This window comes from Adiantum capillus-veneris, chromosome 26 (assembly GCF_014529385.1).
Source record: "Adiantum capillus-veneris isolate H3 chromosome 26, ASM1452938v2, whole genome shotgun sequence".
NCBI classification, from domain to species: domain Eukaryota; kingdom Viridiplantae; phylum Streptophyta; class Polypodiopsida; order Polypodiales; family Pteridaceae; genus Adiantum; species Adiantum capillus-veneris.
Genome location: NC_140956.1, coordinates 18879484 through 18905104, shown reverse-complemented (window position 1 = coordinate 18905104; position 25621 = coordinate 18879484). Strand labels below are relative to the sequence as shown.

The window sequence follows — 25621 nt, the reverse complement described above, 5'->3', positions numbered from 1 at the left end:
TCCTAGACACGATCTGTGCGAATAAATTTTTTATCTAGTGAGTCTTTAAGCTATACACTTTTCAATATACGTAGTCATGGACCACATGATTCGTAGATCTACATTGTAGATCTGTATAATGAGAAAAGTGTAATCTTTAAACTACTCCCCACGCCACGATCTTCAATTTTTACAATGGGAGGAGTTTCTTTCAGACACAATTTGTGAGAAAAAAACCATTATCTGATGAGCTACTGATTTTTATAGTGTAATCGTTCTAGGCGTTTGGATCGAATGTTTATCCTTTGCTCTTACAACGGGAATAAAACCCCTGCATCTGGTGCTTAGGACTTGCTTAGATCCTTACAATGAGAAGGATACACACGTGACACCATATTTTACATTAATCTTTGTAATTTGTAAAATAATGCGTATTTCTATGACTTCGTCACATTCCTATTGATAATGTCTCATACATGCGAGGTTTTTGATTCGAAAAATCATAACATATTTCTTTATGGTATGAAAAATAATAACTAACATCATGCATAATTGTGTGCATGTTCTTGTGTATATTAATCATAAATTACATTCATGTAAACCTGTGGTTTAGGGTTTAGGGTTTAGGGTGATTGCCCAATGGTTGTGTTGTAAAGAATGACTAGAATGTGTTGTATTACATGTCACTTATACTGCTGAGAAGTTTTGATTTTTATTTTTTATTTTTAGCTTCTACGCACATCATGGGTACTACAGGCAAGATAACAAAAGTTGAGCGCAAATATGTCAAAGAATTCGTATGCACTCATCTTTATGGATTACGAAGTGATCGCCTCTAGGAAGTCTTACAAGAGTCCTCATACAAATCATTTTTGGATGAGTTATGTAGTGCTACATATGCAGAACTAGTTGCAAAATTTTGTGGTGCTTCAGGTGGTATTGAAGTCCTTACAGGTGGTCAGTTGGACCATGACGTGAGTCGAATCATAGGGCAAGTTTGCAGAGTTGTAGAAACCCTTGACAAGCAAAGTAAAGGGAAGTCTGGCTTCATGGACCGCATGAAGGAAGTAGAGGTCCTTTATAGAAGCATGAAGCAACAGGGAAAGAGACCAAGGATCAAAGAAGAGCCCAAGGATGTACCCGAAGTGCCTGCTGCTTCAGAAGTACCAATCTCTAGCAATGATCCAATGCCGCCCGACATGGGAAGTTTAGACCCATGCAACCTCATCATCATGCGCATGGATTGCATTGAATTTCCACAAATGGCAAGCATTGGAGAAGGTAGATACGGCATGGTCACGAAGGTGAAAGTCAACCATGAAACCTTCACAGATGAATTTTATGTTGGCAAGCTAATCAAGGGTGATGGCTAGAAGAGTGCCAATGACATAGCACTGCATGAAGCCACAATTATGAATATCACTCATAGTGGAATCATTGCTTCTCTGGGATTGGTGAGACATGCCATGTGAGCACCCATCCTCATCTTCAAGATGTGGAATGGTGGAAACCTCGACCACTGGCTAGAGAGACTCCAAAAGAAGGGGAAGAATGTGGCCATGAGCAAGGGTTTCAGAGACCCCGAGGGGACCGTTGAAGGCGTCAAGAAGAATATATGGCCTATCATTAATGGATTGCTCTGAACCTTCATCTTTTTGCACGCGAATAACAACACTCACAATGATGTTCATGGGAGTAATATTTTGCTGCATTCTAGATGGGCTGGAGTATATGTGGCGTATGTGATTGGGGTAGTGTAACCTTGTTCCCCACAGAGAACACATTTCCAAAGTTTCTAGATCTTCTTTCATTGACAAGGGAAGCCTGGAGCAAGCGATATTGGTGGGTGGCTCCCGAATGTATATCGACAAATCCTCCAGTCTTCACGTGCAGCCAAGATATCTACTCCCTTTGTAAATACATTCAAGAACTCCTTAGATATTTACCTAAGGATGATGACAATAATTATATTGATTTCCTCAGACGCTTTCAGGAAGTCTTTCACACTTGTGTATCTACCAATCCCACCCAGCGCAAGTCCTCACATGATTTCCTCAGCAAGTTACAAGGCATCAAGTGTGTTGGTCGCACACTCCCAGATAGTGCACGCTTGAGACCATCCAATGATTGAAATTTGAAATCATACCTTGTAATTTGAAAGCATGTCTATACTTTGCAATGATACAGTTTTGTCTTGTCTCATGTCCATTGATTGAAATTTCATGCTATTTTATTACATTGATGTTGCCAAATTGATGAGAGAGATGTAAATTCTAAAATTGTGTGAATGTTAACATTGATTGTACCATTGATTGTAGTTTTTTAATCAACGTGTATCTATTTTTTTGATCTAATTATTTATTGTCGTGTGATTCGACAGGAAATGGTAGCCCCATACGCTCCTCCCAATGTCGACGGTGAGCTCGATCATGAAGAATCTTAACACATCCTCAGAGAGGAGAGCATTGTATTCTCTCTATGTTTATGGCAATGAATTTGTTTTGGAGTTGATAACTGATGACTTTGTTGAGAGTCAAGCAATGTCTTTGTATTTGATTGCCAAGCAATATCCTTATGTTTATGCGAATTCTCTTCAATACTTGACTTTATTGCTACTAAATCAAAAAAGTGAGATATATAGCTCAATAGGGAGCTACAATGAGAAAAAGTGAGATACATTATCATGAAAAGATGTTTACATTTCGCCATCTATCACATGGAAGGTCCTTGGTTAGCTGGCATGTCTTCTTGATCCACACTCACTTCTTCTATGTTGATAGATGACGCACCTGTCATACCCTTCTGTCTCTTAGGAAGAAGTCCTGCCTGTTTGCATTTCTTTACATACCCTCCAAAATGGACCCATATGTCGTTAGGTGGTGCTCCACATTCTTTCACATTGGGATTAGTGCCGAATAAATGTTCTTTGATGTGAGTTGCGTTGTGTGGCACTTTATGCCCACAATGTTTGCATTCCAAAAACGAAATTATTTTGCCTCTCTCTTTTTCCTCCATATACGACCACTCTTTTCCTCGCACCATGCTTTTTTGACTTCAACAAAATATATCCTACAATCAATAGATACATTATGATTATAATTTTTCACCATAATAGCGCAATGAGAAAGATAAAAGGTTATAGATATGATTTGCTAAATTAAAATGAATAGTGTTAAGATAATATTTTAGGGAAGATCACCACTGGATATATCAATTTTGGCTACTAGGTGGTAAAGAGTGTTTGCTCAAGAGAACCTAAATGAGCGATGGGGTCATCTCACATTCCACTATCTATGTCTCTTGGAGGTAGGAGCTACTGCTCAAACACAACTAATCGACCCTAAAATAACTGAGGTCTCTAATTTCTATATCAATATAGAGGTAAGTGCATGAGCTCGATAACATCCATGTGATTCCCAAGTACTATGCATGACTAATATTCACTAAGAGGTAAGAGCTTTCGCTCGATCACAACCTAGTGAATTCTATAGGTAATCCACCATATTCAGTTAGAGGTAAGAGCATAAGCTCGATAACAACCAAGTGAATCCTACTTCATACCTTAAACCTCACTTGGAAGTAAGAGAATCATCTCATAACAACCAAAAGGCACTAAGTGGACCTATTCTATGTCTATATGGAGGTAGGAACATTTGTTCATGACAACCAAAAGATCCTACATGTATGTGTATATGTTCCAAAATGTATGAACTAACACTATTATTTGTGCACATATTATAGCTATGATAGATTTTAACTATCAAATATCACTTTTATTATCTATTCTAAAACAAATAGAGCTAAGAGTATAGCTTCTAATGTTGAGAATTATACATTTGCAATAGAAAAGTAGCCTCTAATGCGTACAATTATTTATTTATCTATTCTTAAACAAGTAGAGCTAAAGTATAGTCTCTATTGCTTAGAGGAATTTATTTAAACTTAGCAATAGAGTTAAAATATAACTTCTATTGTTAAGAATTATATGTGATTTAAATCTATATAATTATTTTATTCTTAATGTATAAACATTAAAAATAATATTTTCTTAAAAACTCAACCTTTCTATGTTGGAGATAACCTGACACTTTGGTGAAGGTAATTGTAGCTAAGCCACGCAAATTTGGGCTTTATATACTACTACTATATCGATCGATAGGCTTTCGATCGATATGTAAGCCATAAAATATTTTTTTGGAAAAAGCTGATGTGGCAGCAAATAATACACACGAATAAATCTTTAGAACGTATTAATCGACCATTATTCACGCAGAAAACGAATGTCGAATAACGAATCATGCAACGTAGATGTCAATGTTAATTGCATTATTTCATAAAATCTAAGAGTGATGTGTCCTTGAAATGTTGCAAGCTATTATTGCAAGAGTTTTTACCTTCAATGTCCTTCCCACATCAAGAGATGAGGTGAAGAAGATGATGACCAAGCTTGGACTCGACTACAACACAGTACACACATGTCCCCATGATTGTATATTGTATAGAGACAAATATAAGAACGAGGAGAGATGTCAAAAATGTGAAACGTCTTGTTATAAAGATACATCAGAAAGATCCCTTGTAAGGTGCTTCAACATTCTCCATTGTTGGCTCACTATATACAATTTAAATTTTGGACCCTAGAGTTAGCAAGACTTAAGGATTTGGGAGCAAAGAATGCAAGTAAAGATGGGATTATGCAAATTTCCTCGAATTGTTTTGCCTTCAAGCATATCAATTCAAAGTGGCCGGACTTTGAACAAGAGCTGCGACATATTAAGATGGGTGTTGGCTTGGATGGTGTGGATACATCCTCCATGAGTTCCAATAAAAGGTCTACTTGACTAGTACCACTTGTTAACTACAACTTACCACCATTTATTTTCTTTAAGAAACAACACCTCGTTTTGCCTCTGATAATCTTAAAAAAAATGCTAAGTTAAAGACCTTAATGACTATTTGGCTCCTATTATTGAGAATGTCCTAGAGTTATGGAGAGGCATAGATGCGCTCGACATTTCAAGACAAGACCTCGAAAGAAGATTTTAAGTTTCTGGAATTCCAGCATAGACTATACACGACTTTCTTGGCTATAGATTCTATGCAAATAAGCTATCGTGATACCTGCAGATGTATTTTCATTTCAATTTAAGTTTTCGCATTCATGCTAAACATTTTTCTATGGATGCATGGTGTTCAACCATGGGTTATAAATCTTTTCTCTTATTTGGAAATTGGTTAAAATCTAGACATAGTAAGCATCTCAACAAAAACATATATCTTTGGCATAGACAATTCTTGCCTAAAGATCAGTTACTATGCCAAAGAATAGAAGCTAGATATTTTAATGCAAAGCTAAAAAATGAAAAATATATAGTACTAATGATGCTTATGGATCGGTACAAAAAGTGGACAAAAGGGACTATCATTGATCTAGAGTTAGAGCTTGCAAGCGATGAAGACAATAAGCATGATCAAGAACGAAGGGACACATTGAGCTCCTCTATTAGTGGAGAAGGAGCTATCAACTTCTTCTTTTGATATTCAAGTCTATGTACTTATCCATTTCGTGAATGAGATAGATATTGCACGTGTAATTAGCACTCATATTAATGGGAGTTTTTAAGGGTCTTGTTAAGCTGTTAGCCAAAGAGCCGACTCCAGGGGGTTGAATGTATGAGGGGTGGATGATTAGAGAGTTCATGTACTACTTGCTGAGTATCTTGAGCTGTTGATGAGGGTTGTCCCCATGGGTGGATAGTAGATGAACCTACTACATTTTCACGTGATGTGTTATGTGGCAAGAGCATTCCTTTTAATGTCTCATACAAGCAACAAGCAAACTTGTCCACGTTTGTTTTTTACAACTCATAGTGTTTAAATAAATTTGTTGAAGAGTACCGTTAAGTAATTTGCAACCAGTAAGGAAGACCAAGGGGTGCAAAATCCTCAAGAGGTGCACTATGTAGTCATGCTAATGTATAATGTGAGTTCAAAATGAAGGGTTTTAAAATGCAAACCTTTTATGCAATTTAACAGGGATATATTAAAATAAGGGGTTTTTATATTCAATTTTGAAAAAAATCCTAAAATAAGGGGTCATTTTATTCATTCATACATGATATAAGAGGGGGGGTTTTAATACCCCACGAATGCACGCTATATAGGGGGGTGATGTACGATGAACCCCCGAGGAAAAATCAAACAAGACATAACCTCCATCAATTCTTTTTTGGTTATCTGATTATATAATAGATGGAATTATGGAAGGGGAAGACATCATCAATAATCAGAGAGAGATTGGAGTTGGTTGTGATAGAGAGGTAAAATTTCTTTCTCTCATATATTTATATTGAGCTATATGTAATTCTAGTTTTGCTTCTTAAAGTTCAGTACTTGATTTTTTCACTTTTAGGTACATGTGCACATAAATGTGTGAGTCTATGGGAAACATCTTTGAGGCGACATAATTGATAAACTACATCAAACTCAGGATTCTTGCATTGTCTCATCATTTAGGCAACAATCATGTGTAAACACAAATCTTATTGAAGATGAGCTAGGTTATGTAAAAACCATGGTCAATATTTATAATCTATACTACTGTAATGGTAATGTCTGATAATAGTAATTGACATTCTTAGCTTTAGATATTCTTCTAAAATTTTATAAATCTTGTACGTTAATAGGTTGTATTGAAGGTTCATTAGTTTCGTGCTAATAACAAAGGGGTTGGAGCCACAATGAGATAAGAGACTTTTGGTTTTTGGCCAAATGATTCTTTAAAGCCATTACGGACAACACAAAAACAATATTTATTATCGACACACTGTGAGCAGTCTTTCTTCTATGCTACGCTAGATTCTTGTAGTCCATGGAGGTAGGTTGTGTCTATCAATCCTCGAGGAGGACGGGTGTCTGACATCACCAATAAGGAGGCAGATCAAGTAGGTCAACAAGAGGATGACTCCACCTCTACAGAGCCCCATCTGCTCACATCATTAGCATAACATGACTACCAAGAAGGGGAAGAGAGCGACAATGAGGCGGTGTTTGATGAGATAAAGGATCTCAATTTAGAGCTAGACATTGAGCCTCTTGTAGAGCCTCAACCATGGATAGCTCTACGGCCCACTCTCGCTCTCGGCATAGACTTGATAAATGAGGAGCTTCAGGAAGTAATGGACAATGAAGAGTTGAATTGATCATCAATCTCTTTCCAAGCATGATTGAACCATAAAAGCCCAGCTATTACATTATCTGTTTGCAAACTCATTTTGAATTTGGGAGCAATCAAGTTTTAAATTCCTGTCACTTTCTTGTTGATTGTAGTTAGATCATATTGTGCCACGAATCCATTGTGTTGATGCAATTGGTAAGAACTAACAATTTCTTTCATGGATCTCTTTGAATCTTACTAACAATGGATGGGTTTGATGGGAGTCTTGTCAATGATAGCCTCCATTATGCTAGTGGGATATTTTGAATATGGTGTTGAGATTGCAGTATACATTGCAATAGCTTGGTAGAGTAATCACAAGAAATGAGAAGGATTATTGGGAGAATCTCTACTAGGATCTAATCAACTTATTGGACATTCTAGTAGACTTGGTCTAATAAGTAGAATTGAGATTGCTTCAAGGTAGTAAGACTAGACAGATTATACTTTGTGCACTCAAAGAAGAGGAGTAGACTGCATCCTAAACGCACGACATATTCTTTTTTTTTTTTGCAACATGCAGTTTATAGATAAGCCTCATGACATTGCAACAAGAGCAGCTCAATAAGATTTTGGTGTATTTCAAACATGCAAAGTAGCAGTAGAGGAAGCTAACAAAGATGATGAGGTAGAGTGGAAGTAAGCTTGGACTGCTCTGATATGTAGGAAGTGGATGATATGGTGCCAATGTTTGAAAATGGCGAAGATTCTTGAGGTTCTCTCTCAAGCAGAGGGATTTCAATTCTGACTTGTACAGAGAGATACAACGTTTATGTTAACACAAAGCCCAATTTTGCCACCCAACAAACATACCCCTGTTTGGGCTTCTTGCTCACAAAAAAGATGAAAGCAAAAAAGCGGCTCAGGAAGTGACTTCCAACCTTCTGCTTGTATATATGTGATGCTTAAGCCCACATATTGTAAAGAGGAATCTTGATTTTGTATTTATGATCACTCAACCCCCACATGTAAAGAGGAATCTTAGTTTTGACAAACAACTTGTAAGATTACAACATCAAATGACCTGCCTAATTTCATGTAATATACACAGTTTCTCATTTTGTCAACTAGCTATAAACTACTCGCAAGGTTAGACAGAGTCAAGACCCAGAAGAGTGTCCATTTATGAGTTGGTTATTGCAAATTTATAGATGCATCATAACTCTCCATTGTGATTTACAAAAACTTGTGATGTAGCTGTAAGTACGATGATCAATCCATGGTTGTAGTGAAATCATCCATTACGTCATTTAAACAAAACTCATCAGTCCCTTATGAACATGATCTGAGTGGCCCATGTTGCTGCTCTTCCACTAGAGGGCCATACTTCTCCAAGTATCTCGCGTTTGTGGCCCTACTAGGCGGCCAATTTCTCCTCTATATCATGCACCTAAATCTCCAGTTTGAATATGCATGCACACAACATATTTGGTGTCTTCACTTGACTTGCAACGTCTTGTCCTTGCCTTGCAAATTGTGTCGATGCTGCTTGCTCTTTGGGAAGAAGGACACTGGGTCCGTTTGTGAGGAGGCATAGGGTTATTTTTGTTGCATGCAACAACCTTGTGGGTGATGCGTCCACAACCACCACCTATAGTGTCGTAACAATCACTCCAATCAATCCTCTTGCCTAGTATGTACCACACACAACATTGTTGAATGGAGTAGATGGCTACTTGGTTATTGTTGGGGAGAGTGCTCTCTTGATGAATGAATCTCTACAACAACACCCTCACAAGGTCTGTGTGTTGCAAATCTGATAGCTTCAAATGAGATGTCTCCTTTATGTTTCCATTGATTTGAAAGAGTTGTTGTTGTATGAAGTAGCCAAGACATAGCTTTCTGCACTCCTTGAGAGTGAGGGGCTCCCCCTTGAGTGTCGACTTGTCCACTATGAGCTAGCGATCGTTGGTAGATTGGTTTGGCTCCTCTAGCTTGCTCATGGTTGAGTTCTTCTATGTATACGAATCAAGAGAAGATAGTCTAATTAGATATCTTTTTATCGCAATATTGTTTTAAACGTGTCATCTTCAACACCAGTTTAAAGTCACCAATTTCTATTAAATCACCTTAAAGACAATATCACCACCACTTTAAAGACGTCACCACCACTTTAGAGATAACACCTTAAATACAAAAAGCACCTTGATTTCTTTAATCATCAATTGGACATAAGCCAGAAGTTGGTCATGTTGTAGCGTACGCAATGGGCTCCATTTTTGCATAGGGAGAAATCAAAAGGTCGTTCCCCTAGATCGTTGAGCATGCCCTTGTTTTAGTATGTTGTCTCGTGACTTTATTTGCAAAATCAACCTTTGCTTGCTCTATTGGTTGTGGCAAGCATTTGCGTAGGTGTTTGCAGTTGTAGCTTATGGCATGCACATCTTGTGACCTTTTAAGGCAGGGGGGTTGGACGTAGAGATGCATTTTGGGGCAACCCACTTGTAATGTTTAATTACCTTCGATATACATTCGATAGTGAGATCTCAATGAGGAGGAAAAGTCTTTGTGGTAGCTGTTTTTGTGGCAGAAATCCAATGTGTAATTCTAGCATATACTTCTTTCCTACAAGAATGGAGCAATATGTTGCAGGAGTGGACGTCGTTGTGGAGGTAGTTATGTGAGTTCAGGAACTTCAGGGTCTAGAGGAGAGCCCTCGTCACTATATGGCACGGCGCGAGCCAGGGGGGATCAATGGTGGGAAAGAGAAGCGGAAATAGCAATGCAATCTCAGCCGTCCGTCGACTCGGTGAACTAGGGGTGAATTCGGGACAAAAATGGCGCCCCGAGTTCACTCTTAGTTCACCCCTAGTTCACCCGCCTTGCAAGGTGTGGGTCAAACTCGAGACGTCTCGGTTCTACACAAATGTCCTATCACCACGCTAGCGCGCGTCACTATCCATATTGGCATGGCACATGATCACACCCTAGTTTAACGCCCCTAGTTCACCCTTAGTTCACCCACCCCTAGTTTACCCGCCCCTAGTTCACCCCATGATCTGACGTCTGAGATTAAAGCCGCCTCGCCAGAGCTGTGCCATATAGTGATGAAGGAGGAGAGTGCTAATAATATTCAAAATGTTATCTTGAAACAGCTCAATAATTTTTGCACAGCTGCACATAGTCCCTATTGGATGGCTTGCTACCATCTACTTCCCATGCTTGGAGACATTGCGCCACATGGCCACGATTCCAGTACCGTGAAATGAGCATGGGTTTGAGACAATGGGGAATGATTGGGAGGGGATGTACAACACCTTGATGTGCTATGTCCAATAGTGTAGCTTTGTGTAATAAGTGCTTTTCTATTTCATCGCCATGAGGTTGAATCTTGAAGACGTTGGCCACATAGACAGACTCTGTGAAGTCTTGATGGGCGGCGACCCTCAGCACTAAAGGGCACGGGAGCAAAGAGATGGGATCTACGGCTGAGGGTGCGCGCACAAATCTCAAGGAGATTTGACGGCTCAAAAAAATGGGGCGTGGGGTGCTGCTCGCACGATTTGAACCCCGATGGGTGTTGGGCAAGGCGCATGGCTTATCCAACTCCCCGTGCGCATATGTTGACCATGGTGGGCAACAAACGCATGATAAGTCAACGTGGACAGGTGTGCCCATGTCCAAGTTTACTTTTTGGCGTCCTAGTTTACTTCTGGTGCATCCTACGACCCTACGCGCCTCTGCTTTTGTGCCCGGGCTTCTCAGCCGTAGATCCCACCTCTGGGGCTTCATTTAATGCCCCATGCCATTTAGTGCGGAGGGGCGGCGACGACTTGTTTTACCAGCGCCCATTTTCCCTCTCCTAATTGCCGAGCTTGTTGTTTAAACACAAGCGTCTCACTGACAAGGCAAGTCAAAGTGATGGAGGATCAAGGGTTTGGTCCAGAGCTCATGCCCTCAACATGGTGGTCTCAAGTCTAGACGAGGAGGAAACATCTGCAACTCTCTCAACCTCTTCAGTGCCCTGGGGGTCCTCGTCAACTCGAGCTCACTTTGTTGCCTTCTCAAGTATCTCCTTGCTCATGAACTCTGTGTACAATTGTTCTACGAGTTGCATCGTCTCACCTACATTTGGCAATGCATGCACATTGGGGTTCTTCAGCTCTTCAAAGGTTTTGGTGATCTATCCTATGACTTTCTCTTGACACTATTTTGCAATGAGCCGTCTGCCGAAATAGAAAAGTCAAACACTAAAGGGTAAATGCCACATTGAGAATATTGAAGCATTGTCTCGTCAGCTATCTACTGGGTGAGGTCGTGGAGGAAGACACCTAGAGAAGTAGGGTTAAATTGACATCGCAAATCTCTCTTTGGAGTCCAATGGAAATATTTGACTACGGTCTCCACAATAGACTTGCGTTGCGGCTTCGAAAGCATTATTTCTGTCATATTCGTAAGGCAATTGTTTGGGCTGCGTGGCTTTCTTTGTTGGGGGCATTAAGTAATAATAAGAGTCTTGCGGTGGTTGCAGTATGGAGCCGGGAGTGTCTTCATAGGAAGTGGAGGCCACAATATTCCTCAAGCTTCAAATTCTTTAGGGCACCTACATTGAACAATGAATACGCGAGAGAGAGAGAGAGAGAGAGAGAGAGAGAGAGAGAGAGAGAGAGAGAAGCCAAGACACTAAACGATAGAGGGGGGCACGTGGGGGGAGTAAGGGGATCGACGATGGAGGGGGGATGAGCTCGTCTCCCGAGGTAGACATGGCTTGCCAAAAATAGGGGGACACCCTTGTGAAACCAGGACTCAAACGCGCGCCCCCAATCCCCAATGCCTTTTGAGGCCCATGCTAACCACATCACCATCCCACACACATGCGATATGAATGTCCCCTCCGATAGGCCATCGACGGTGCTGATCGCTTTGACAGTCGTGTTCCCCTCATTGATCCCCTCACCCCCTTCTTAAATGGGGTGTGTCACGTAGTCATGAGGAGGGAGTCATTAGACCTCGTACGAGAGAGAACGAGAGAGAGAGAGAGAGAGAGAGAGAGAGAGAGAGAGAGAGAGAGAGAGAGAGAGAGAGAGAGAGAGAGAGAGAGAGAGAGAGAGAGAGAGAGAGAGAGAGCCGTCGGGATTAGAGAACATCATCGGATCAGAGTGTGTCCGAAACAGTGCTTGAAATAAACTTAATTCTAAGAACTTAAGAAAACCTACAAGTACAAAAATTAAGAGGTTTTTTGCTTAATTTTGAAGGTATTTTTTTAAAAAACATACTAAACCTCTCCAAAATTTGTAGGTTTTTTCCACCTCCAAAGTAGGTTTTTTTGTCTGATCGAGAGAGTGGCTTGATCATCGGGATTAAGAGTGCAAACCTCAAACACAAATTGAAGAGTAGAACAGGGGTGTGTGTGTGTGTGTGTGTGTGTTTCGACATTTTCCCATGCAGGAAACAGGCTTCCTTTTCCACGTTTTGTCTTAGAATGTAGCTAGCTGCAGTTGGGGGACAGCCAGCCTCCCCCACCTATGTTTAAGAAGCTTTGCATGTCGATTCGGTGTAAAGCGAATGTTGCAGCACATGATGTCGCACATTTCTTCAAGCAATGATATCCACTTTGTGGCTTACCAACAGTCCATTGTGTCATAAAGGATATGAAATTCCCCTCACAAATCAAGATTTGCAATCAATTAAATGTCCATGTTTTGAAGTCATATGTTTATGATCAGAGGTACAAGTGGAAGCAGTTGCTCCCACTTGGGCAAGCACTTTTGAATGATTTGTGCCGGTAGAACTCCATATGAGGCAGCCGTTAGCCATCCTTTCTAGTCTTTATCGTCTTCATCGGTTAGTTAGTTGCACGATGCTAACGTTGAGAGTCAGTCGATGGAAGAGGTCATTGGAGTGTTAAGCTTTGGCTCAGCAAGACTCAAGCATCTTATTGATGACAAACTAATATGCATCGTTGGGATGTCACTATTAATGAAAGGGATTGGGTTTATCTTAGAACCATGAAGCAAATGCTTAAGCAAGTAGGCAAGGAATGTCGCAAGTGTTCATTTAGTACGGTCAATTTCCACTCATAAAGAAAATCAGTGATGTTTCATTCATGGGCTATGCACAATGTTTTCCATGTTTCTTTTGGTTGAAGTTGTTACTAGGGGGATCCTCCAACGTAGATTTCGAATGAAGAAGAACCGGGAATTGTCGATGGAGTAGAAATCATGGAACCTAGATAGATTTTGTTACATTGATTCAAACATGGTTGCAAGAAGGAAGCTCGGCACTGCGTTTTGAAGTTCAAAGATTGTGGCACCAATGAAACGGTACTATGGGCCGAGGAGGACTTCTTTAATTACTACCTGGAGTTGTTGGTGGTCTACAAGGAAGCCATGCAATGTGGTACAAGTACCTCACCTTGAAAAGGGTCACATGCATCTCTAGCACTATGTGCGTGTGGACATGCTAATCCACTTCCAAGGCATAGGGTGTAGTCAGGTCTAGTGCAGCCTAGGGAATTGATTTGACAATTTTGCGAGCTTGCTCGTAGGACATGCATGTCTCAATATTTTATAAGTGACGCTATAAACTGTATGTGTACCAGAATTGTTTAGCTTAGGTCAAGCACTTTGCACGAACTCTTTTTGAAGTGCTGAAAAATGAATGTTCTTCCCTTAGAGAGAAGAGAAAGAATGGAGAGGTGAACGAATGTTCCTTGTATGTGCACAGAGAGAGAAAGAGGAAGAATGACGCCAAGAAGAAGAAGAATACCCTATTGTATTGCGGCCTTGTTACCCTCGTCAAGACATGGTATGTCTTACTGCACTAGCAGCCTTGTTACCCTCATCAAGACTTGGTGTGTCTTATTGCAATTCCTAACTATTCGGGCCTCGCCTTTGTAGAGCTGTCATAGCCCGTCGCTCGTGGATGAGTTGTCACCAAGTGGTGATATTTTCCGCAGTTTCTTTCTCTATTTATATATACTTATATAAATAGTTTCTTTTTCTTTTTCTTTGTTGTTGTTGCTTTCCGTCGGAATTCTCTTCGACTAAGCTTGGACCATTGCATGGCCAGAGAAGATGGCCATTGGGACAATGGACTAATGGTCTATTTGAGCCACTGGAAATGGTGCACGACAAAGTGTTTTCTCTCTCTCATGTCGTGATCAATTTTAGACTTGGGCACCCCAAGTCTAAAATCGGTCGCGACATGAGAGAGAAAACACGTTAATTTAATCATATTTCAAATTTAGATGACATGGTCAGCATAGTCCCGTGCCTAGAGATATTGGCCCCAAAGTCTGGTGCTTCTTTTGGTATTTATTTTAATATTACTCTTGAGCAAAGTACAAATCCCATAGGGGTCCTCTTCTCTCAGACTCTTCGTCCAAATGCTCTAAGAAGTGAGGTTCCTAGGGTCCTTATATTCTTACAAGGGTTGCCAAAAGCAGAACCCCAAAAGCTTAAACTCAAAAGCAAATGGTCTTCCAAAAACTGGCAAAAAGCAGCAGTGCAAATTTCAAAATCCGTACAGACTGCAACATCGTCAGCCAGTGCAATTTTAGGGTTTTCGTACAATTTTGCCACGTCAGCCTACCAGCATGTTTTGCGGGATTCTGTATTGTTGCCATGTGGCATTTTTTCGCAACGTTGTGTGTGTCCGGCCCAGTGTTGCCACGCCATTATTTTGTGATAGAGATGCTTAGAGAGCTGGATGTGGGTGACTTGGGGCTTAACTTATGCTGACATGACAAAGAACAGACAGAGTATGGGAGATACCTCACAGAGATGATGACTACACATGGGTTGGCCATACTTAATGGGCTTACAATGATTTCTTGAAGCATCCGGCTTTACATGCTTTCCACACAGACATGGGGCTAGTATAGTGGACTATGTTATGGCTCAGCCGAGCTTTATTCCTTGTATTCAGGATTTCACAGTGGGAGCCAGATCAGTGGGCATAGCAGTGGATCATGCTCTCTTGACATTGTCCATCTCATTTCAGTATAGTACAACTTAAACATTAGGAGGCACGTCACATACCCGTTATACATTTACACCAGAGACTCACTCGGTTTATACAGAGGTGATTTGAGATCGTTAATGCATAGTTGGTCTAGGCCTCTCAATGGAGGAGTGCACCACTTTACTGACTGAGACATTGCATGGTACAACATTAGAGGCATATCCACACACTCAACCGTATCGGAGGTGACATTCTGGGAGCATGCTCGAGAATAGTTAGTATGATGATTGAGGAGTGCAGAGAGATGAGAGCCTAGCTTCAGAGGGATCTTCTTCTAGGAGTCATCACTTACAGACAATCTCGGATTGCTTTTTGGCGGCTTCTGCGAGACGGAAGAAAGGGAGCTTACTTGGCCAGATGGAGCGAGACTTGTATCAGTTGTTCTTGAGTAGAGACTCAGACGAGGCATGGAAACTCTTCCATGAGCACTCCCATCCCCCAGTGATTACTTCTCTTGATGTGTGGGGCCAGTATGCAACATCGTTAAACATGGTTCTTGGGCAGGATCCTACAGAGCCATACCCACCTACAGAGCACCTTCTTTACCACTGAGATGGTAAAGAGATCCATTGACAGGATGAGGACCAGGAGGGCATACGATCATGACGGTCTAGTAGCAGAGCACTTATACATGCTAGGGATACGTTGATGGAGGTTCTTGCAGTGTTGTTCAATCGTGCCATGTGTGAGGGGTTACCTGACACTTGGAGGTTGTCTACTATTGTGCCTATCTTTCAGGCAGGTGATCCTACAGAGCCTGGTTGGACACACATTGGCACGGTTGTATGCATCCATTCTTGAGCAGCAGTTGAGTAATTGGGCAGAGGGTGAGGGTGTAAGGGCAAAGGGTCAGGCCGGTTTCAAGAGGGGTTTCTCCACTCTTGATCATATTTTGCCACTTAGAGCCATCATTGAGGAGGGCAAATCACATGGGTGACGGATTTATTGTAGCTTCGTGGATTTCTGCTAAGCATGTGCCATGGTACTGAGAGCTCAACTAATGCGCAGACTGCAGGAGATGGGGGTGCCCATAGTGTTGATTTGGGGAATTGTGGCTTTATACAGATCAATGGTGACATGTAGGCACCCCAGAGGGGATATCTAACTTAGTTCACTCCACTATTAGGGTGAAACAGGGTTGCCGATTGTCTCCTACTCTGTTTGGTATGTATGTTGATGAGGTGTCTGATTACATTGACAGAGAGGGTGATAGAGGTGCCCAATTGGCAGGGATGTGGATCCCATTGTTGTTATATGTTGATGACATTGTCTTGATCTCTGACTCACCAAAGGGTATACAACGACATTTGGATGCATTACACAATTTTGCAGAGAGAACGTGGATTGTTTGTAAACCTTGGTAAAACCAAGGTTATGGTGTTTAACACCACACCATAGTGGATCAGCAGATCAACACCTACTTTCACAAATGGTCAAGAGATTGTGGAGTATACAGATGCATACACTTACCTTGGGATAGTCTTCACTGGGCCAAGGTTTTCTTTGGGGAGAGCAACAGAGACTAGACTTACTAGAGCTGGTGCGGCCTTGGGATTCTTGGAGAGGATGTGTTTGTAGGTTTAGTTTCAGGAACCTCGGACAAAGTTATGGCTCTTTCATACTTTCATACTTCAGTAGCCTCCACTATGTTGTAAGTGTGCAGGTATGGGGACCTTCTATACGTCAGGATAGTTGGAGACATATGAAGAGGCCCTTGGTATCTATCATCCCTCGTCATCGCGCCATCGTCACCATCGTCATCGTCGACATAGCCCTCGATTTTCAGCCTCATACCAGCCCTCAGTTTTTAGCCAAATCAGCCTTAACGTTTTTACAATTCAGCCCGTCCTCATCGTCGTCACATAGTCGTCGACATCGTCGGCAAGTCCACAACATCTAGACCATTGTAGTATTGTACCAGATTTGTGCAATCTAAAGCAAATACCTCTCTAGCAATAGAGAGGGGGGCCCTTGGAGGGGGTTTGGGACCCCATATGGTGTTGTATTCTTCTCTCTCTCTCTCTCTCAGCAGTTTCAATCACAGAAGCATTCACTTTGTTGTGGTTATTACACTCTCACTCTGTGTGTGTGTGTGTGTGTGTGTGTGTGGAATTGTTGTAATGTTGTGCTTTTTTGGTCCCATGGGTCATATATTACGTCCGTGGACGATAATTCAATCTCTCTCTCTCTCTATCTCTCTCTCTCTCTCTCTCTCTCTCTCTCTCTCTCTCTCTCTCTCTCTTTAAGAATAGAAGAAGGCTCTCCCTTCCGTAAGTCAAAAGAATCTCTTGAGTAAAGTTTTGAGCACTCATCTTGAGCATTACCATCATTCATTTCCGATGCACCTTACATTGGGATCAGAGCTCTTTGGCAGTGTTCGGTATCACTCAAGGGAAGAACCACATAATTATTATTTTTGCTTGTTGCAGTCGCACGTAACCCAAGTCTACTTGGGCGTGTTGATTCCTAGTCATGTTTTTGAAGAGTGGCAGGTAACCCAAGAAAGAAGGGCTTGTCTAGCCTCCCCTTGTTCCTCTTTTAACTCATTGGGAGTGGACCGTGCACTTAGCGGCGGGCCAATCGATGTGAGGTGGAGAAAAGAAACTTTGGTGTGAGTGCAAGGACGCCAAGGGGTGTGCCTGCAGGGAAGAGTTGAGCTCAGGTAAGAGAAAAGCCTTCTCAAACATCGATGGCAAGCTAAGTACCCAAGTACCTCAAGAACCCAAGTACCTCAAGAATCCAAGTACCTAAGGAACCCAAGTACCCAAGATCTCAGTGTGTGGTCATCACTCGAAGCAAAATGGATACATTGCATGAAGGTGATGAGAGTGGAGTTGGAGGAGAAGAAGTTTCTACACCAAGAGGATTGTTCCCCGATCCTCCCCCATCGCCATCTACGCCACGGGTTGCACCAAATCCTCTGGAGGCTTTAGTCAAGTTGATGATGGATATAATGCTACAACAAGAGGTGCAACGCGCCGCCATGGATCTTGACTGCGAAGCTCACGGCCAAAGAAAGAAAGGTGACTATGAATCTTGAGCGCGAGCAAGCGCCCGAAGCACAACACATAGCGGTTGAAGAAAAGTGGGTGGCTATGGAGTTAACACGGGAGACGCAATGCATGCACGAGTTGATCCTCCAACTTCTCTCCTCAAAGGGCGATCCTCCCAAGGAGACAGGTGAGTCATCAAGTAGCACAAGTACCAGCGACATCTCCAACGATCCCGTCACTGAGATATCAAGGTTCAGTAAGTATGACGGTAAGATGGATGTTTACTTTGCGACAACTAAGTAAATAGACAATAGCAAAGTTTTGATGACACCCATGTATCTTGCTGCGGTGATGCCATTAATTGGTATCAAGCATGGCAAGAGGCACAATTGGCCTCGGACCTAGAGGAAGCCGAGGAAGGTGTGCCCCTTTCTCAAGAAAAGCTCAAGGCATATTTCATGCCGCCACAGTACCTAGCTCGGCTAAAAGAAGATAGGCGTAACCTTGAGCAAAATGGTTCACTAGTTATGTCTTTTTCTAACCATGTTTTGCAGCTGGGCACCCAATTACGCAAATCGGATGCGGAACGCACAAAGGCCTTCCTTTTCAGGTTGGATGAGTACGTCAAGTTTGATGTCGAAGTCCTCGACCCAATAGATCTCAACAAGGCGGTAACGGTTGCTCTTGCACAGGAGATGAAGCACAATAAAGGTAAGCCTAAGGAGAACAAGTTTTCTCACAGTACCAATCAGAACTCTCAAAACCCATTGAATGGTAAGAACGGTAAGACCAATGGTAAGATTGGCAACTCTTCTAATCAATCTTCATCTACTCTTAAAGAACATAACTCTCAAAATGAACCTAAGGGCAAAGCAAAATCCATTGCTAAACCTAAGCTTCTCAAGGAATTATAGGAGGATGGTTAACTCTCAAAGAACATGCCATTTATGGGAAAGAAGGTCGATGTTTTCAGCGTCACATTAAGGGTCATATGAAAAATGCATGTCCTAAGATAGTACCACCTAAAGAACCCAAATAACCCACAGCTACAACAAGTACTTTAGTAAACCACACTAATCTCCACATGTCTCTGATAAACACATCGAGGAATCTCTCTTTAAATGTTATGGTTATGTGAAGGGTCAGCGTCTTGTAATCTTGTTTGACTCAGGCAGTATGCATGATATGGTTAGTGAATCTCTTGTGGAGAGACCCCGCTTGGAAGTCAATTTGACAACTCCTCTCGAAGTGTCTAGATTCACTCCTAGAATGAACTTTTCATCACACAAGAGTGCCGTGATGTGTTGGTAACTGTTCAACAAGCTTCCTTCCGTAGAAAATTTGTTGTGTGGATGTGATATATATTGGAGTGATCACTAAGCAAGGTGGTCTCAGTTTTTTGAGCAATTTGGTAGTTTGATTGAATCTGTTTCTGGAAAAGCTAACCCTATTGCAGATGCATTAAGTCGCAAAGGACAGATCTTGGCTCTTGAGTCAAGCTCCACAATTTCTATTCAGGGTGTCTCTTTTGACAACATGAAGAATCAATACGCAAATTTCGAGTTTGGTAAGCAATGGTTGCAGGGTCTTGCTTCCCAAGAGCCCATCAACTATCTCATTTGTAAAGGTTTATTATTTTTTCGTCACTGTCTATGTGTGTTGCCCTCTCTTAGGCGAGCCATATTGCACGATACTCCTGACTCTCTCATGGGTGGGCACAGGGGAATGAACACCACTTTGGAAAAAATAGAAAGATTCTTTTATTGGCCTAAAATGTGAAAAGATGTGTTTAATTATGTCACATAGTGCACCATTTGTCAAAAGGTAAAAGCCCCTAGGGGTAGGCAGCAAGGTCTCTTGATGTCATTGCCTATTCTCGAAGGACCTTTTCAGGATATCTCTATAGATTTTGTGACTAATCTTCCACCTAGTTTGCATGCAAGGAACACACAATGATTAACAATCGTTGATCGTTTCAATAAATTTTGCATGTTAATTCCTTGTAAGGTCATAGTTACCGCACAAGATGTAGCACGGTTGTTCATTAAGCATTGATACCTCCTCTGTGGTTTGCCAAAGTCAATTGTATCAGATAGGGATGTTCAATTCACGTCAAATTTTTGGCGAGCTACTCTCTTTGAAAATTTTGGTACAGAGTTAAATTTTTCTTTTGTTTTTCATCCACAGTGAGATGGTCTAACAAAACTCTACAATCAATTGGCTTTTGATGTTCTAAAATCTTATGTGGATGATCAACAATCCCATTGGGTCCCTATCTTGTTAGTCCAAGCAATTTTGAGTGACTCTTATTCCTTTGCCATTGGTAGAACTCCGTATGAGGCAACGTTTGGCCGTCCGTTCGAGTCTCTTTTGACTCGTTTGGTCAGTCAATTGCTTGATGCCAATGCTGAGAGTTAGTCATTGAATGAGATTACTGAGAGTGTGAAGCTTCGGCTAAGCAAGGCTCATGAGTCTTATTCACGATAGGCTAATAAGCATCGTCTGGATGTTACTATCAAGGAAGAGGATTGGGTCTATTTGAGGATCATGAAGAAACACCTTAAGCAAGTCGGGAAGAAGTGTCTTAAGTTGTCTTTCAGAATGTATGGTCCATTTTCGGTCATTACAAAGATAAATGATGTCTCTATGAAACTGCAGTTACCTAACTCATATGAATGCACAACGTTTTCCATGTTTCTTGGTTGAAAGTGTTTCACGATACACCTCTGAAGGACATTTTTGAAGAAGAAGAACCAGAAATCATAGATGAAGCAGAAGTTATGGAGCCGGAGCAAGTCTTGTTGCATCGGTTTTGCCATGGCTCAAAGAAACAAGTGTGACAGTACTTCTTGAAGTTCAAAGATCGAGGAACCCACGAGCCGTGTGGGTGGCGAAGACTTTTTAAAAAACTACCCACAGTTGTTGGCCAACTACAAGGAAGCCATGCAGCTCGGTACCAGTAGCTCACTTTACAGAGGAGGGATTGTCACGTGCACATCTAACCCTATGTGCATGTGGACACGCTATCCCAATCTAGGGTTCAGGTTAGAGCCTAGGAAGTGTTATGGCACCTTTGTGAGCCTGTGCGCAGGCCGTGCATGTCGAGGCACTTAGAATAGTTTCATATCCTCTGATTGCACAACCCAGTAGCACACAACATTAGCATTTTTCACTTCATGAACCCAATTTTGCATAGCAGATTGGCCTGGCATTCTTATTTATTTTATTAATCATCTACGAGGTCGTGGGGCTGTAGGAGAGCTACTGCTCGTCCCAGATTGAGATTGGTATATAAGTAGGCCATGGGGTGCCATTTACAGGTAGACGAGGCAACAGAAGAAGTTAACCAACTTGCAAAGCTTCTCCTCAATAGTACCGGCAGGAAACACCAGCGTTTACAGCCTTCAGCACCTTGCGTTTTGTAAGTTCCAGATCAGCCCAACGTTTTCAATTCCCAGCTTCCCGAAGCAGCAGTCAGGCCTAATGTTTTTGGTTTTCAGCCATCAGCACTTGCAAATCAGCCCCTTACCTTCGCAGAATTCACCCTATCGTCACAGAACCTCGTCGTATCGTCAGATCAACCAGCATTTCTAGAGCTCAGCCAACATTTCCAAAATTCAACAAATCAGCATTTTGAGCACTTGTCGCCGCGCCGTCGTCATCGTTGTCATCATTGACACAACCCTCGCTTTTCAGCCTCAGACCAGCCCTCAGTTTTCAGCCAGATCAGCCTTAGCGTTTTTGCAATTCAGCCCGTCCTCGTCCTCGTAGTTGTCATCATAGTTGTCAACATCGTCGGCAAGTCCACAACATCTAGACCATTATAGTATTGTACTAGATTTGTGTAATCTAAAGCAAATACCTTTCTATTAGCAATAGAGAGGGGGGCCCTTGGAGGGGGTTTGGGACCCCATTTGGTGTCGTCTCTCTCTCTCTCTCTCTCTCTCTCTCTCTCTCTCTCTCTCTCTCTCTCTCTCAGTATCTTTGTTCTAGTTCTTTTGTACCCAGACATGGTATTAGATTCACCATTTTGTAACAGATTGGTCTGATAGGTCATTTTGGCCTTTTGAAGACGTTAATATAACATTTCATTCATTTCTCTCTCTCTCTCTCTCTCTCTCTCTCTCTCTCTCTCTCTCTCTCTCTCTCTCGGGGAAAAATCAGGGCTGTATATTACTGAGTACAATATAATCCCCAGCGGATGCCAAAATAGCTATCATGTGGGGTGTACAAGCTAAATGTAAGGGTGAGAGCCACTATAGTGACAACTCGACTAGAACAATCTCATGGTGGTCCGTGTGATGAGTGGAGGAGAAACCACTGAGGGGGGGCATAATGCCATGTAATCTGGCCACCTGTAAGTGTGAAGAAGAGTGGAGATCGGGCCCAACGCCGAAGGAAGGCAAATCGACGAGCCTCGGCTTCTCTAGATGTACCTGAGGAAGAATCCCACTGCCAAATCAGGGTGTGAATGATGTCCAGCCAAATGGCAGTGAGGGTATCCTGAAGGAGCTGTGGAGCCGCACTGAGAATGTGAAGACAACGAGCTCTCCAAACGTTCCATAGTCTAATGCTAGTGATGACTGAAAAAACTTCATCACGTGTCTGAGGATCCCCCTCCCAAGCGATCTGTGGTAACATAGCCAAAGTCCCTCGCCGATAACCAGTCAAGGTAAGCATAAGAGCTGGATCTGTGTTTGAGCCCTCGTAGAAAAGATGCGGTCCAGGCATTTGCATCAACCATGAGACAGAGCCCCAAGTGAGAAATCCATGCTAAACACCGGCTCTACTAAGTAAAAAGCAAACTGCTAGCCACACTATATGAGAAGAGGAGCATGACCAAAGACAGTGTGCAGGTGACTCATGTAGTCGCGAAGGACATCGAGTGCATAATGGATCATGACCCATAGTAGCTAGCCAAGTCCCAACTGGAAGTCCTTCATGTGCAATCATCCACAAGAAAAAAGGAATACGACGAGCCGCATGTAAATCCCAGATGGCGACCAAAACTAATGTAGATAGGCATGGGAGAGACCTGAATGTAACCAGAAACGCATACAAGTGGGCTGCTCTAGGTGCTGTCTCATCAATGCTAATCTTCCAATTTTGACAGTGTACTCAAAGAATGATACACGTGCACCGGTGGGGTTAGAGTGAGGCCAATGCCACTCTCCTAGGTCCCAATAAAGCTGAGATAGGGCACGACCCTCCCACACCCAAAGCCTCCAAAGGGCGGCATCAGCGGAAGCAAAACGGGGGTCAACACAACAACGCTTCCCGCGGGAGCCAACTACTCGTATGGCCTCCCATCGAGTGCCGGGGTAGAGAAGGTGCGGAGAGGTGGTAGCATATGTCAATCTAGCATGAATCCCCTGAGAGTAGTCTGTATCAACTGTGAATAGCATGGTGTCTAAACGAACTAATAAGAGAGTGCTCTCTCTCTCTCTCTCTCTCTCTCTCTCTCTCTCTCTCTCTCTCTCTCTCTCTCTCTCTCTCTCTCTCTCGGGATTTTTTGTGGCAGCTTGAGCAAGATATCTATAGGCTATTCTTGAGTCAGGACTCCAAAGATGCATGGAGGCTCTTTCATGAGCAACGGCCAACTACACCTATCACCTCTCCAGACACATGGGGCGAGTGTGCTACAAGTCTATATACAGCGCCAGATCAGCCCCCCATATAGCCACCACCAGAATCTCATCCCCTTACATATACAATTGTCACTCTTGGCATGGTACATGATGCCATAGACAGATTACATCTTGGGAGAGCATAGGAACATGATGGGTCAGTAGCAGAGCACCTATCTCATGCTTGAGATATGTTGGCACTTTTGTTGAGAGACATGATGAATAGAGTGATGTGTGAAGGTTTTTCTAAGAGCTGGAGCACTAATATCATCGTTCCCATACTAAAGCAAAAGATCCTATGTTGCCTAGCAACTATCGCACTTTCATTGTTGGCCATCCATTGTTATATGCATCTATATTGGAGCGTCAATTTAGCTCATGGGTAGAGAGAGAGAGGGTATTAGAGCTCAAGTATAGAGAGGGTTCAGGAGGGGGTACTCTACTTTGGATCATATGTTCACACTCAAAGCCAAAATTGAGGAGGGTAGAGCGCATGGAAGACGGATCTATTGTTGCTTTGTGGATTTTTGCAAGGCATCTGACACAATCCCTAGAGCGACATTGATGCGCAGACTATATGATTTGGGGTTCTCCACTCACCTTACATGGGGGATCATGGCATTATATGAGAGAGACAATTAGAGTACACATAACAGAGGGCTTATCAGAGGTGGGTCACTCCACCATTGGAGTGAAACAAGGATGCCCACTTTCACCTACTCTTTTTGGAATGTATGTTGAGGTGTCATAGTACATTGATAGAGAGGGGAGATAGAAGACCACAACTATCAAGTACTTGGATACCCCTATTATTACATGCCGATGACTTTGTGTTCTTAGTTGACTCCCCACAGGGGCTACAGAAGTAGATTGATGCATTATGGACCTTTGCACATGATAGAGACCTGTCGGTAAACCATATAGTTCGATGCTTGTTCTTGTGAGAGTGTTCTTTTGCTAGCAATAGCCTTTATTATGGCCAAGTCCGGAGTGTAATAGAAACTGTTCGCTGGTTTGATGGAGTATGTCATGGATTGGCCGAACTTTGCTTAAACCTAAACCTACTCTTGGGCGCTGACAATATGAGTAGAGATGTCAAAGCCTTTTGTCCAAGCCATGCATTATAAAGTCAATGACCTTCATGTTCCGACAAGCAATAAGTAAAGGTTGCATGTAGCAAAGTTGTAAGGTGTACGATTCATTGTTGTTGGGGTCTTTTTAATTAGCTTTTAGTTTTAGGCCTGTGTCTAAGTCAACAATGAAGATATGTTTATTGTGGTTTGACTTCTCCTGTTGAAGAATTCAAAATTGAATTATGAATTAGAGGCCTTTCGCTCATGAGTGGCATTTTAAGTCTAGTTGATACCCTTAAGTTTAGTCTTTAAAGATTTAGTACCTGCTTTTATTGGTTGCGGGTAGTTGTGCTAGTTTGTACAAGTGGTTGAGCAAGCGGGTATTTATTTTGTCTCTTTAGAGTGTGGGCGTGTACGAAAGTAAGAGAGAGAGTGTGCGATGAAAGAGCTTGATAAGGTGGTGATGCCACTTTGTGAATCCAACTTTGAATGGGACACTGGAGATGGCTTGGGAGTAGCCTCTTTTGGAAACCACATTCTAAAGGCATTTACCATGCATTAATGCACGAGGCTAATTGGTGTAGCTCACTCAACAAATTATGGAAGAGGCACTGGATGGAAAAGCGGTGGGAGGGAGTCATGGAGAACATCTGGAAGCCAAGGTGGCCTCAGTATATGAAGATATTTCTGTGGAAAGTGATGTGGGGAGCTTTGCCGACGGGCGTAAAGATACAAGAAAGAGGAATCGGGTCCGATCATTGCTCGGGG

At 42.2% G+C, this 25621-nt stretch overlaps 1 pseudogene; it reads left to right on the top strand.

The window, feature by feature from the left end:
- Positions 1-722: 722 nt before the first annotated feature.
- Positions 723-1352, top strand: LOC147423083 (uncharacterized; annotated as a pseudogene).
- The last annotated feature ends 24269 nt before the right edge of the window (positions 1353-25621 follow it).